We start from the raw sequence: 12,570 nt of genomic DNA, 5'->3' as shown, positions 1-12,570 counted from the left end.
CAAAGTCCAAGCTGTAAACCAACTTGCTCTTTCTGTCCTAATTTACAGTTTTGGAGTGACTGACTAGCCCCAAACGGTGTTGGATCAGTCAGACAGAAACATTTCTGACAGAACCCACACTGTAAAAGATGCAGACTCCAAATCTGACCTCAAAGCAGTGACAAGTGGAGTACCACAGGGTTCCATCCTGGGACCTCTCCTGTTTGGTATCTACTTCTGTGAAGTACAGGCTAACACAGAAGGCCTCTGGCTAATGAAGTTTGCAGATGACTGTAAATTAGGAGCCATAGTCAAGTCCCCAGATAATGTGGAAATCCTATAGAAGGGCCTCGCTGAGACAGATGGCTGGTGTCAGAGCCATGGCCTCCAGCTCAATGCCAAAAAGTGCAGTGTCATCCCCTTTGGTAAAAACTCTGTAACTATGAACTACCACATAGGCAGCAATCTACTTGACACTGAATGTGTGATAAGAGACCTTGGGACCCAGGTGGACAGTAGTCTCTCCTTTGATAGTCACATCACCACAGTAGTCAGGAAGTCCTTCTACGTGGAACACCTCATCATAAAAGGGTTCTCATCCAGGAAAAAAGAGGTCATTGTTCCTCTCTACTCAACACTCATTACACCCATTATAGAGTACAACGTCCCTTTTGGAATGTACTGCACAAGACATCTGCAGCAGCTGGAAAGGTCACAGAAGTACTTCACAAAGAGGATTACTGGCCTCAAACAAATGCCCTACACTGACCGCCTCAAAAAACTCCAGCTTTACTCCGTAGCATATCACCTACTCCGAGGTGATCACTCCTAACATATAAAGCTATGTCAAACCCAGGGCTGTTGGACATGCCACACCTAAAGAAGTCCCAATCCCTCCGAGCTACACGCTCTAGGGACCTAAACCTTGTCACCACAATAAACAGGACATGCTGGAGGGATAGATTCCTGTCCCAGAGACTTCCCATTCTCTGGAACAGGCTACCCATCTATGTCAACCAAAGTTCTATATTAGCACTCGTCAAGAAAAATCTTGATGAGTGGATGGGAAATAGGATATATACCCCAGGGATCACTTCTGTGTCTCTGCTCGACAGTGGCACAGGAAAATAACTTTCTTGGGTGGTGTAAGCCAGGGAACCTTGTTGGCTAGGCTTATGTAGGCCCTTGGGCTGATAACCTAGTACCTACCTATGAACCTATGGAAAACAAGAAGGATGCTTCATACTCCTCAAATGATTTATAAAAATCAGTGTATACCAAAACTATATAATCCCCATTCTGAAGAAGATATGGGCCTCTTCAAAATTGATTACATGTATATCTGCAATCCTGGGACTGCATACATATCTACTGACCTCACAAGACCCAAATATAGGTGAGAGTTTTGAAACATGAGGAGAATGAATCTAGGATGATTTCCCTGCTTAGTTTAGCAGAAGCAAAGAGCAGAAATGGAAATCAAACCAGGAGACAAATATCAGGCAGCAACTGGATGTGCCAAAAAACAAAAGAAAAAATACAAGGTGAAGGATCAAATGAAATGGTAAGAAATGAGGAACATGCATAAATACAGTTGCAAGTATAGACAACTCTTGGAACAACCTTATGTCAATCAGGATCAAATATGGGACTTAAGTAGAGGTGAATTTAAATCAAAAGATGAAAGGTTAATATTGGCGGCCCAAGATAGCAGACTATGTACACGTTGGTTTACAAAGTCCATTGAAAATGTGGGAGAACCAGACAAATGTAGGTTTTGTAAAACATAAATGGAAACAGTCACACATCTTGTTGCTGGTTGTGACATACTAATGGTAGAAGGATTGTATATTGAAAGGCATAATAATGTGGCAAGAGTGTTGCACTGGGGATTGTGTAAATATTATGATAACGAAGTAGTTGAGAAGCACTGGAAACATGAGCCACAAAGCATTACAGAAAATGATGAGGTTTACATCACATGAGATGACCCATTATCAACAGTTCAAAAAATAAATGCAAGAAAACCAGAAATTGTACTCCATGGAAAGAAGACAAAAGTAGTATTTATCACTGAAATTGCTACACCCAGTGACTGCAGTGTCTTACATACAGAGAGAAACACAAATTCATAAAATACCAGGATCTGCAGGAAATGAGAGTAATGTGGAAAAAGGATGTGCAGACAGTTCCAGTTAGGAGCAATGGGTTGTATAAAAAAGAATTTACAATTGTACTTAGATATGTTACCAATGGTTCCCCTTTGTAATCTCGAGTCCCATAATATTGGCTTTCACATTCTCGAGATGAAAATGTCGAAAGCTGAGAAAAACAAACGTCAAAAATCTCCCTGCCCAGCATGTAGCCCATTCACCCCAATGTAGTGTGATCCTGGAGTTGGCGTATATCTATATAGGTTTTATATATATATATATATATATATATATATATATATATATATATATATATATATATATATTTATATAGTTATGGGGTGTGGTGGGTAAAGCCACCACAATGCGGAGTTTTTGGGACTTAGCCCTCCAACCTAGATGGATGTTTGCTTGGCCGGTGTGTTTCGTTTGCTGTTGGACAAGTGTTAACCTGCCCAGAGAGACTTGGGATATTCGTGATTCTCAGCTTTCGACATTCTCATCTCAAGAATATAAAAGCTGATATCATAGGCCTCAAAATTACAAAGTGGACCCATTACCAATACATGTAACTTCATATGAATTGCAGAACGAGTCAGTGCTGGGCACATTGCGGATGCTGTGAGGAGCACTTATGGCTAACATCAAAGATTGAAACAATATTAATTTCATGAACTTTAATCATACTTTGACTTAGGAATAGGATCCATTCCTGTCATTGTACTAGAAACCCAAAAGACTTGGAAAAATTAAAAAGAGAAGACATCTGAATGGAGTGGTGATACATCACCAAGCAAAAGAGGGTAGTGTTGCTGCAATAAATTCATCTCCAAGTTTTGGTAAGTGCCTTCATGAGGTGGACCCTGTTTTTCACAAAATCTCACCAAGACGACACTGATATATAGACTGTATTTTATATAGCATATATCATGGACAGAAGTAGGTTAAAATATAAAAAAGATAGCTGGGTACACAAGACCCAGGATAGAAAAGTGCCCAATTCTGGTAGGCGCACTGGTGCCAGGAATGGAAAAAAATGACAGTGTACAACTGTCAAGATATGGAAACATTCCTACAATAGGGCTAGGCCAGGCCCAGGGGGAGGATGGCCCCCTGTTGCAGAAGGAATTAGTAATCCACAAAAATCGCAAAAACTGATAGGCCAAAAAAGAGGCATAAAGACAACAGAGTAGTCCATGAAAAGAATACAAACGTATCCTTGATCATTGAGATCATCACACCCAGTGATTGCAGTGTCTTATAGAGATGCAAAGTCATAAAATATCAGGATTTGCAGCAGAAACAAGGACAATGTGGAAGAAGGATACCCCAACAGTTCCAACAGCAGTATGAGGAACGGGTCTTATAAAAATAATTTATAATCATTCTTAGATATGTTAAAAGATACATGTAACTGTATGAATTGAGGAAGGTGTCATTACTGGTCACATCTTGGGTGCTGCTAAGAGCACTTCTGGCTAACATCAAAGATTGAAACAATACTAATTTTATGAACTTTAATTATGCTTTGACTTAGGAATGGTGTCCATTCCCATCATGGTATTAGAAACCCAAAAGACTTGGCGAAATTAAAAAAAGGAGATATGTATGCAATCCTACTGACCAATAAATTTAGTTCTGACTTTACTCCTCCCTCCACTCCATCTGACCCTCATAATATACCTAAAACTAACTTGCCTCTAGCTATCACACAAGACCAAGTCCTAAAAGTGCTATTAAAAGTTAAAAGTACTGCATTAATGGGTCCTGTCAATATCCCTCGATGCATCTTAAATAGCATTAGCATGAAGCATGATTTAGTTACACCCCTAACAACACTGCTCAGTCTCATCCTCCATACTGGTATTGACCAAGTGGATGGAGAACGGTTATAGGCATTCACTTGCACAAGGAAGGACTTTCCACAGACCCAGGCAATTACAGACCCATAAGTCTGTCCAGCCTCATATGCAAAGGCATGCAAAGACGTATCATGGAATTAATCAATCAGGGCACAGGGAAACTACAAACACTGGTCCCGTATTAGTTTGGATTTGTCAAGGGCAGGTCATGCTTCTTCATCTGGTGAATGCTTTTGAAAAGGTGTCCAAAGCAATGGATGAATAAATCCTTATGTCACCCAAGGGACTGCCAACTAGCTTATAGATCTATATCTATATATCTATATCTAATCTCTCTCTGTCTGTCTCTCTCTCTCTCTCTATATATATATATATATATATATATATATATATATATATATATATATATATACATATATATAGATATAGATATAGATATACTACTTCTATCTACTCTATAATCCCTGTAATCTCATCTTCCCTTACATATATCCCTTTGTCTTCCTCACAGTCGTAAACTGTATTCTGTCAGATGACATACTAAATGCACTGTAGAGGCTTAAGCAAATCTAAGACATGCAGTACTGTGTTATACTTTACGTGTTATTCTCATCTCTCATTTATATATTTTTGTTGATTAATCTCCTATGTATACAAATAGCTTTACTAATCTCTGCTACACTGTAAGTAAATCCATATAAGCTGTATAGTAAACTTTTTCTTTGTTGTACTACTAGACATGTATTAGTAAAAATGTACTTTGCTGGAGCTTTTCCCCTTGGGCCTCTGCTGAAAATGGACAGTCGGACCATCCCGGTAAACAAATGTTAAATAAATAAATAAATATTATACACACACACACACACACACACACACACACACACACACACACACACACACACACACACACACACACACACACACACACACACACACACACACACACACACACACACACACACACACACACACACACACACACACACACACACACACACACACACACACACACACACACACACACATACACACACACACAGACACACACACACAAACAGAGAGAGAGAGAGAGATTGAAGCTGAAAGCTTGATTTTTAGGAATATTCCCGATTACTTAAGGCATTGCATTGTAGATACAGCAGGTTTGCATTAAAAAAAAGAAAACATTCCTGTGGTCTTGAGTCTAACAGGGAAGCCTGCAAATATGGAATATGCAACCTAATTTTCTTGACTATGCCTCTCTCTCTTACACTGAAGTTCAGTATATGAAAAATAAAGTGCTTCAGTAGATTACTATTCCTTACTTCAGGCATTATCTTGTAGGGTTGTTCAGTATTTGCTATCCCTCTTATCTGAAGAAGAAGGTTCATATGCTTTCTAATAAACACAAACTCTTGGCCTTCCTTCCATTTGGTAAACTAACCAATCACAGATTATTTCATCATGAATGATATTTCCATTCATCATGTTTATTTTATAAATGATTATTCCATGTGGTCAGGTCAGTTGTTTAACAGCTTGGCTTTCTATATGTGCACATTGACTTTTAACTCACCTGGTTTTTTTGTAACTTTTCATTTCCTGAAGAGCAGTAACACATTTACGTTCAGTAATATCATATGTAACAGCTTGCACCATGGTGGCCAGTAAATGTACAGACTGCTGTAATGAGTTCACCTGAAGGTGTTGTTCTGAACTGGAAGAATAATTCCAGACAGTTACTGAGCTATTTACAAGAGATTATCAAAACAGCTAAGATCCTGGCTGTCGGCAATATTTAAAGATGGGCAAAGGAGCACAACAGAGTACATTACATATGAACACGGGTTGAACCTGGCTAGGCTTATAAAGGCCCTGGGGCCATTAGCCTAGTAACCTCCTATAATCCTATGACTGACCTTTAATGAAAAGGTGCACATAATTATTTGACAGAACTACCTTTAGAGATGTCCTGAGGCCATCCAAGTTCAAGGGAACTCACCTCACCATCCTGTAGCTGATCACTCAGCAGTAACTTCATGTTTTCAGGGTAGTAAGCCCCCGTGGACCACCATGTAGAATAGAGGTTGTATCCCATACAACCAATAACAGAAAAAAATCCTGAGCCACAGACTTAAGGAAAAGAAAATACTAGGATTTATCTGGAAGCCATGTTCCCTTACCCAGAAGGCCATGCAGTCTTAACGTGGTAAAGCCATGTTCCCTTACCCAGAAGGCCATGCAGTCTTAAAGGGGCATTCATAGTTCCAAGGTTTGCTATTTTGTAGTGGGTATTTACAAAGAACATTGCTACACCTGTATGTGAATACAGTAATTGCAGGTTATTCATGCAACCAAATGAGAATTTTTATTCCCAAAAACCTTTACTGAATTATCACTTTTGACACAGGCAAATTTACATTCATATGAAAGCAATCACACTATAAATGTTTTATTTCACATATATTGCTATATATCATATAACCTAAGCAGCATTACATAAATTATTCAGTTCCTGCCCCTTTTTAAACAAGAATCATCTTTATTAAACCATCATTTACTACATAGACAGTCATACATTTATGCCCACTTTTTTGTGAAATATGTAAAGCTGGCAACGTTAATCCTTAAGTATGTCCAAAGTATTACTGGAAAATGTACATTTTCATATCATTTTGGAAGCATTTGAGTAATACTGATGATGAGCAAGCATGTCAGAAGTATTTAAGGCAAGCCGTGCACAGAACAGCTAATTGTATTAACTTTTCATAAATGTAAAAAGGGTTTTATGAGTTTTAATAGGGGTATCCATATGTGGGCACCCTGACTGCTTCTTTAAAAAAGTGGAAAAGGAAGACAGGAAAGATTAAAAAGGGGAGAACGGGAGACACATATCATACAGGGAAACATAGAAGGAACACAGCAAGAGAGTTAAGTTGGAGAATGAGGTGGAGCAGAGGTACTCTATATTTGGTGGGGTCTATTTGTCAAATATTTTTTATGTAAGAATGCAGTTTGGGTAGGAAATGGGTTAGATGATGTAGGACAGAGGGTTAAGAAAGGTAAGAGGTGAAGAGGAGTTTAAAACAGGAGCATACCCAGTCCACAGGACCTCAAACATTTCCATTGCCTGATGTTGTTGTAGGGGAGGACCCCGATTTTGAGGAGGTAGAGGTCTGCGGTGGACCGGTGATCAGTACCAACAAAGGCAAGTAGTCTTGAACCTGCTGAAGAGTGTCCTGCACTGTTCAAAGATATCTGTCCATTACCTATTTGACCCCATTGTCAACCAGGTCCCGAAGCCCACAGTCTGTGTGGCTTGCCAGGCTGTGCCATGCCAGGGTGCCTACAGGACTGATGCCACCAACCAAACCTTATGAGGATGTCTCTGGAAAGGCAGAAGATCAGTGTTCCCAGACCTAGGTGGAACATGTTTGGCTGCTCCTAGGGAGTCTAGGTCTGTGGAAAAATAAACATACATTTTAGAGAAAGGGGAAAAGAGACAAAGCAATGCCAAATTAAAATAAGAAAAAGAGGCATGGAGGGCAGACAGGCAAACCAGAAATGGAGGCTGTAAATTGACACCTAATGCAATGCATCAGTGCAATCTTCATTACTATCGCTTTCATATTTATATTAAATCTTTATTCAGAAGAAAATATACTAGGAAATGGGACTGAAAACCTGTGACCAATCAGTCTGATGATATCAAGTGGTAATGACTTTTACATTTGCAGTTCACTGATACAAAGGAGATAAACTGGTGTAACATAAGAAATGGTAACACATTCAAAATATCTTGCTGATATGGTTTGTGCTGCAATTGTTTACCAATAGCACATTACTTCTTGTATTATATCTGTGCATAAAATAATAAATCAGTTATTATTTTACACAATTCTTTGTGGATTGACACTTTTTTTTGTTTGTTTCAAATCATGTTGCATATCTTCGGACAGTCACTTTAGGTGTTTTTGTTCCTGTGTCTGATTATATGAAATGCCCTCCTTAGCTCCATATAGCAGACACAAGGGATGACTGCTTACCTATCATAGATGTGTGTCCAAATATTACTTCCATGATTATCTTTAGCATTCAGCAAAGCACATAATTTATTCTTGAACTTATACTGAATCCATGCACTTATTTCTGTATACATTTGTACTATACTGATCACACTTGTATGCAAACATTTGCTAAGAACAAAGCAGCAAAGCAAAGGTCTTTGCCTCCCATTCACAAGGTACAAGGTTTGATCCAGACATTAGACCAATGCCTGTTTGGAGTTTGCATGTTCTGCCTGTCCTTTGTGGGATTCCTCTCACCTCTGAAAAACATTCTGAGTGTTTCCAAATCAAACTCACCTAAGAATGGACCTGAGGGCAGCAGCACAGAGTATAGATAGTGCCCTGTAGGGGGAAAGAATGGACCTGTGAGCAGCAACACAGACTCTAAATGGTGCTCTATAGGGGGAAGTGTTGTATAGACCAACCACTTTGGGCATCTACTGTGGTGCACAGTATCCTGAACATAGGACGACACAGATCACAGACAGTGTGCTGTAGCAAAGTTAGCCACCTGATAGTGCAAAAATATGACTAGGTGAACTGTTTTTGTTGACTAATGCTGTCAAAATGGGCGTGGGTATTTGCCAGTGTTAGTGGTTTGAGGACCTGGCCTACTCTGACCTATGCCAGGGACCTATGCCGATGGTGGGAGGGGTATATGTGCCCCCCCATGCTCACCATAAATCAGCCCTGGGTCAATAAGCTACTGGCTGTCTGGTGTCCAGCTTGTCTAACCTCAGATAGCTGTGTTGAGAGAAAGCTGGATGTAAAACAAATTAACAAGTCAAACATGAACTAAGAGTTGCTACACTCAGTATAAGTTCACTGACAGGATGAAGCTTGGTAGTGGATGACATTATGGTAGGGAGGAGGCTGGACATCCTATGTTTTCAGAAAGCAAAGTTGAAGGGCAATGGCACAAAACTACTTGACTTAGGATCCAGATAATACTACTCAGGAGGAGGACGAGCTAGAAATGGTGTGGAAACTGTGGTGAGAGAGAGAGAGAGAGAGAGAGAGAGAGAGAGAGAGAGAGAGAGAGAGGCTTCAGAAGGCAGCGAGGGATATCATCAGAATTAGTGAAAGACTCATGGCAATCAGACTCCATTGTAATGATAGGGCAGTATTCATGATCTCAGCCTAATGGCACAGCAGGGTTGTGATTGTGAGGAAAACAGTACATTCAGACAGCAATTTCAAGAACTACTAGATAAAACAGGAGAACATGAACTATTGTTGATAATGAGTGACCTGAATGAACATATCAGGACAGACAAAACAGGATATGGAAACTACCTGGGTCCATATGAATGGGGCAACAGAAATAAAGAACAGGAGGCCATTCTAGACTTCTGCTTGGAGAATGGCTTGATGGTGGTGGCAAACACATGCTTAAGAAAGTGTGACAGTCACAAGATCACATACAAGAGTAGCCAACATACAGCTCAGGTAGACTTCCTCCTAGTAAGGAAAGGCACTAGGGTAGAATCAGCGATTACAAAGTAATCTTCAGTGAAACAGTCAGCCTACAGCGTGAATCACTGGTTGCCACAATCAGCTGCAAACAGGGGTGAGAGAAGGCTCTAAGGTCAACAGAGACCAGACTGAAGACCTGCAAGTTCACTGGAGAGAAGGTACAACAGTTCACGGAATTACTCAGGGCTCTAGCACCTCCAGAAGGAGAGGAAATACATGGAGTTGAAGAAGAATGGCAGCACCTGAAAACAGCACGTGTGACGGATAAAGAACAGATATGGGGCCAAACCAGGTATGGAAATAAGGTTCATAAGGAAATCAGGTGGTGGAATGCAGAAGTCCAGGAAGTTATCAAAAGAAAGAAGGAGTGCAGGAAAAAGTGGGAAAAAGAAAAAGCAGACAAGGCTGGGAAGGAAAACTGGTTGGCTAACAAAGAGGCTAAGAGAGGACTTGTAATAGCAAAGAACAAGGCATCACAGGCACTCGACCAACTTCTGGAAGTTTGACTTAGTGGATGGCACAAAGAAACTCTCCCAGGTTGCAAGACAAAGACAGGAAAATAAAGTAGATAGTCAGACACCCTTCATAAGGGATGGCAGCACCACCCTGGTCACCAGTCCATAGGACATCAAAGGCAGATGGAAGGAGTACTTCCAGCAGATTCTGAATGAAGAAAACCCCACATAAGCTGTACTTTCCCAGACACAGCCTATGATGAAAGAAGAGGATGAGCCCTCCCTAGTGGCATACTGCCTGCTCAGAGGTGATCTGTGCCTGACATATAAAGCCATGTCCAACCTGGAATTAATGGACATGCTGCACCTCAGGAAATCCAAATCCCATCGAGCTACATGCTCGAGAGACTTGAACCTCAGCACTGAAATGAATAGGACATGCTGGAGGGACAGATTCATACCCAGAGGCTCCCTTCACTCTGGAATAAAATCCCAGTCCAGGTTAGGCAGAGTCCCTCATTGACTCTCTTCAAGAGGAATCTTGATGAGTGGATGGGAGATCGTAGGTTTTCCCCGGGTATCACTTCTGTGTCACTGTTAGACAGAGGCACAGTATACTAACCTCGAAAAAGGGCATAGCAAAATAAATTTAAAATGGGTGGCGAAAGCCAAACACACTCTGGCTAGGCTTATAAATGCCCTAGGGCAGATAGCCTAGTATGAACCTATGAACCTAAGAAATAAGAATAGCACTAAGAAAAATTTATTTTATTTTTATTTTACATTTGTTGACCGGGCTAGTCTAGCTGGACATGTATCCGTTTTCAGTAGAGGCCCGGGGAGAAAAGCTCCAGTACAGGCAATAAACAATGATTTGGCACAATTAAGCATTAATATGAGTAAACAATACAAGGTATAAAAGAAAATTCAATTTCAACACAAAAGAGATACTAAAAATAGGAGATAAACTTATAATATATACTACTGTATTAGACTTATAAAACAAACTATAACACTACTACTAATATATACTACTGTATTAGCCTTATAAAACAGAAACAATAACACAAGATGAAGTTTAAAAAAGGTTGCTGGTAAAGTCTACTTCTCAGATACAAATCTCAAACTATTGAAAGTGTTTGTGAGGAGCTCAGAAAGTGGAAAGGGGAGGAAAATTAGGTAAATGAGGACATGGTTTCAGTCGGGATTCGCACAAGGACACAACCACTGTGCTTTAAGATGTTCTCTGATGTGTTTTTTGAAAAGAGAGGTAGAGTTTTGATTAGTTATTTCTTGAGGGAGTTGATTCCAGTTTTTACCTATGGAATTTGAAAATAATGAATCCCCAGCTTTATTATATGATTTAGTTAGAGATACTAGGAGTTTGTTAGCAGAACGGAGTGTGGCTAGGTTTTTATATGGTATGATCAGTTTTGTAAGGCTAGGGGTGGCATCAGGGTAGAAGAGGGTCTTTTGAATGATGAGTAGTTGTTGATAGAGTAAGTGGTTAGTTAGCTCTAACCAATCTAGCTGTTTGAGGTTAATACAATGGTGTGTTCTTAGGGGAGTAGCAGTAATGAATCTGGCTATGCTATTGTAGCAGATAGAGAGTTTGGTAATGTTATTTTTGGATAAGTTAGTATAGATAGGTGAGGCATACAAGAGGGTGGAGATCAGGTGTGTCTGAGCAATGGTTTTTCTAGCTACTGGGGTCAGAAAGGGTTTAATTCTGTAGAGAGTCCCAATTTTTTTGTTTACAGCTTTAATAGTGGTGTTGATGTGTTCATCATAATTGAGACTGTTATCAATAGTTACACCTAGTAATCGAGTGGTCTTATCAGGGTTAATACTGGTTGCATTATTTGAGGAGATAGTAAAGAGAGGTGTGGGAGATTTATGAGTGGGAGTAAAGAGAAGAAGCTTAGTTTTTTTGGGGTTAAGGAGGAGGCAGTGTTGCATAAACCAGTTTTCGACAGTTAAGAAGACTGTTGGGGGGAGGGACTGGAGTGAGGGAATATTTTAGCAGTGCAGATTAATGTTGAGTCATCAGCATATTGAATGCAGGTGGCTTGTGGTATATTGAGATGTAGGTCATTGATAAATAATGAAAAAAGAAGGGGGCCAAGGATTGATCCTTGTGGAACACCAATATTTACTGGGAGTAAGGAAGATAGGTTGTTCTCCCATAGGACTGCTTGTTGCCTGTTATGGAGATAGCTCTTAAACCACTGTAGTGAGTGTGGGCTGAGAGAATAAAGGTTTAGTTTGTCAAGAAGTAAATTGTAGTTAACCATATCAAAGGCTTTTGAAAGGTCTATGAATAGTGCTGAGGAGAAATGATTTTTGTTTCTATTAATATTTATGGAGTCAGAGAAGGAAAGGAGGGCAGTTGTAGTGCTGTGGAATGGTCTGAATCCATGTTGACAGTCGGCTAGAAGTTTGTTTTGAAGAAGGTAGTTAAGAATTTGTTTATGAACACATCTTTCCATAATCTTGGCTAGTGGGGAAAGTAAGGCAATAGGGCGAAAATTTGAGAGTTCAGTTGATGAGCCTCCTTTGTGTAGGGGAATTATATGAGATATTTTCCATAAGGTTGGGA

The sequence above is a fragment of the Protopterus annectens genome, chromosome 4.part0, assembly GCF_019279795.1.
Source record: "Protopterus annectens isolate FY-2018-M chromosome 4.part0, PAN1.0, whole genome shotgun sequence".
Lineage (NCBI taxonomy): Eukaryota > Metazoa > Chordata > Ceratodontiformes > Protopteridae > Protopterus > Protopterus annectens.
The sequence above is the reverse complement of the archived record's forward strand: the minus strand, read 5'-3'. Positions refer to the sequence as shown.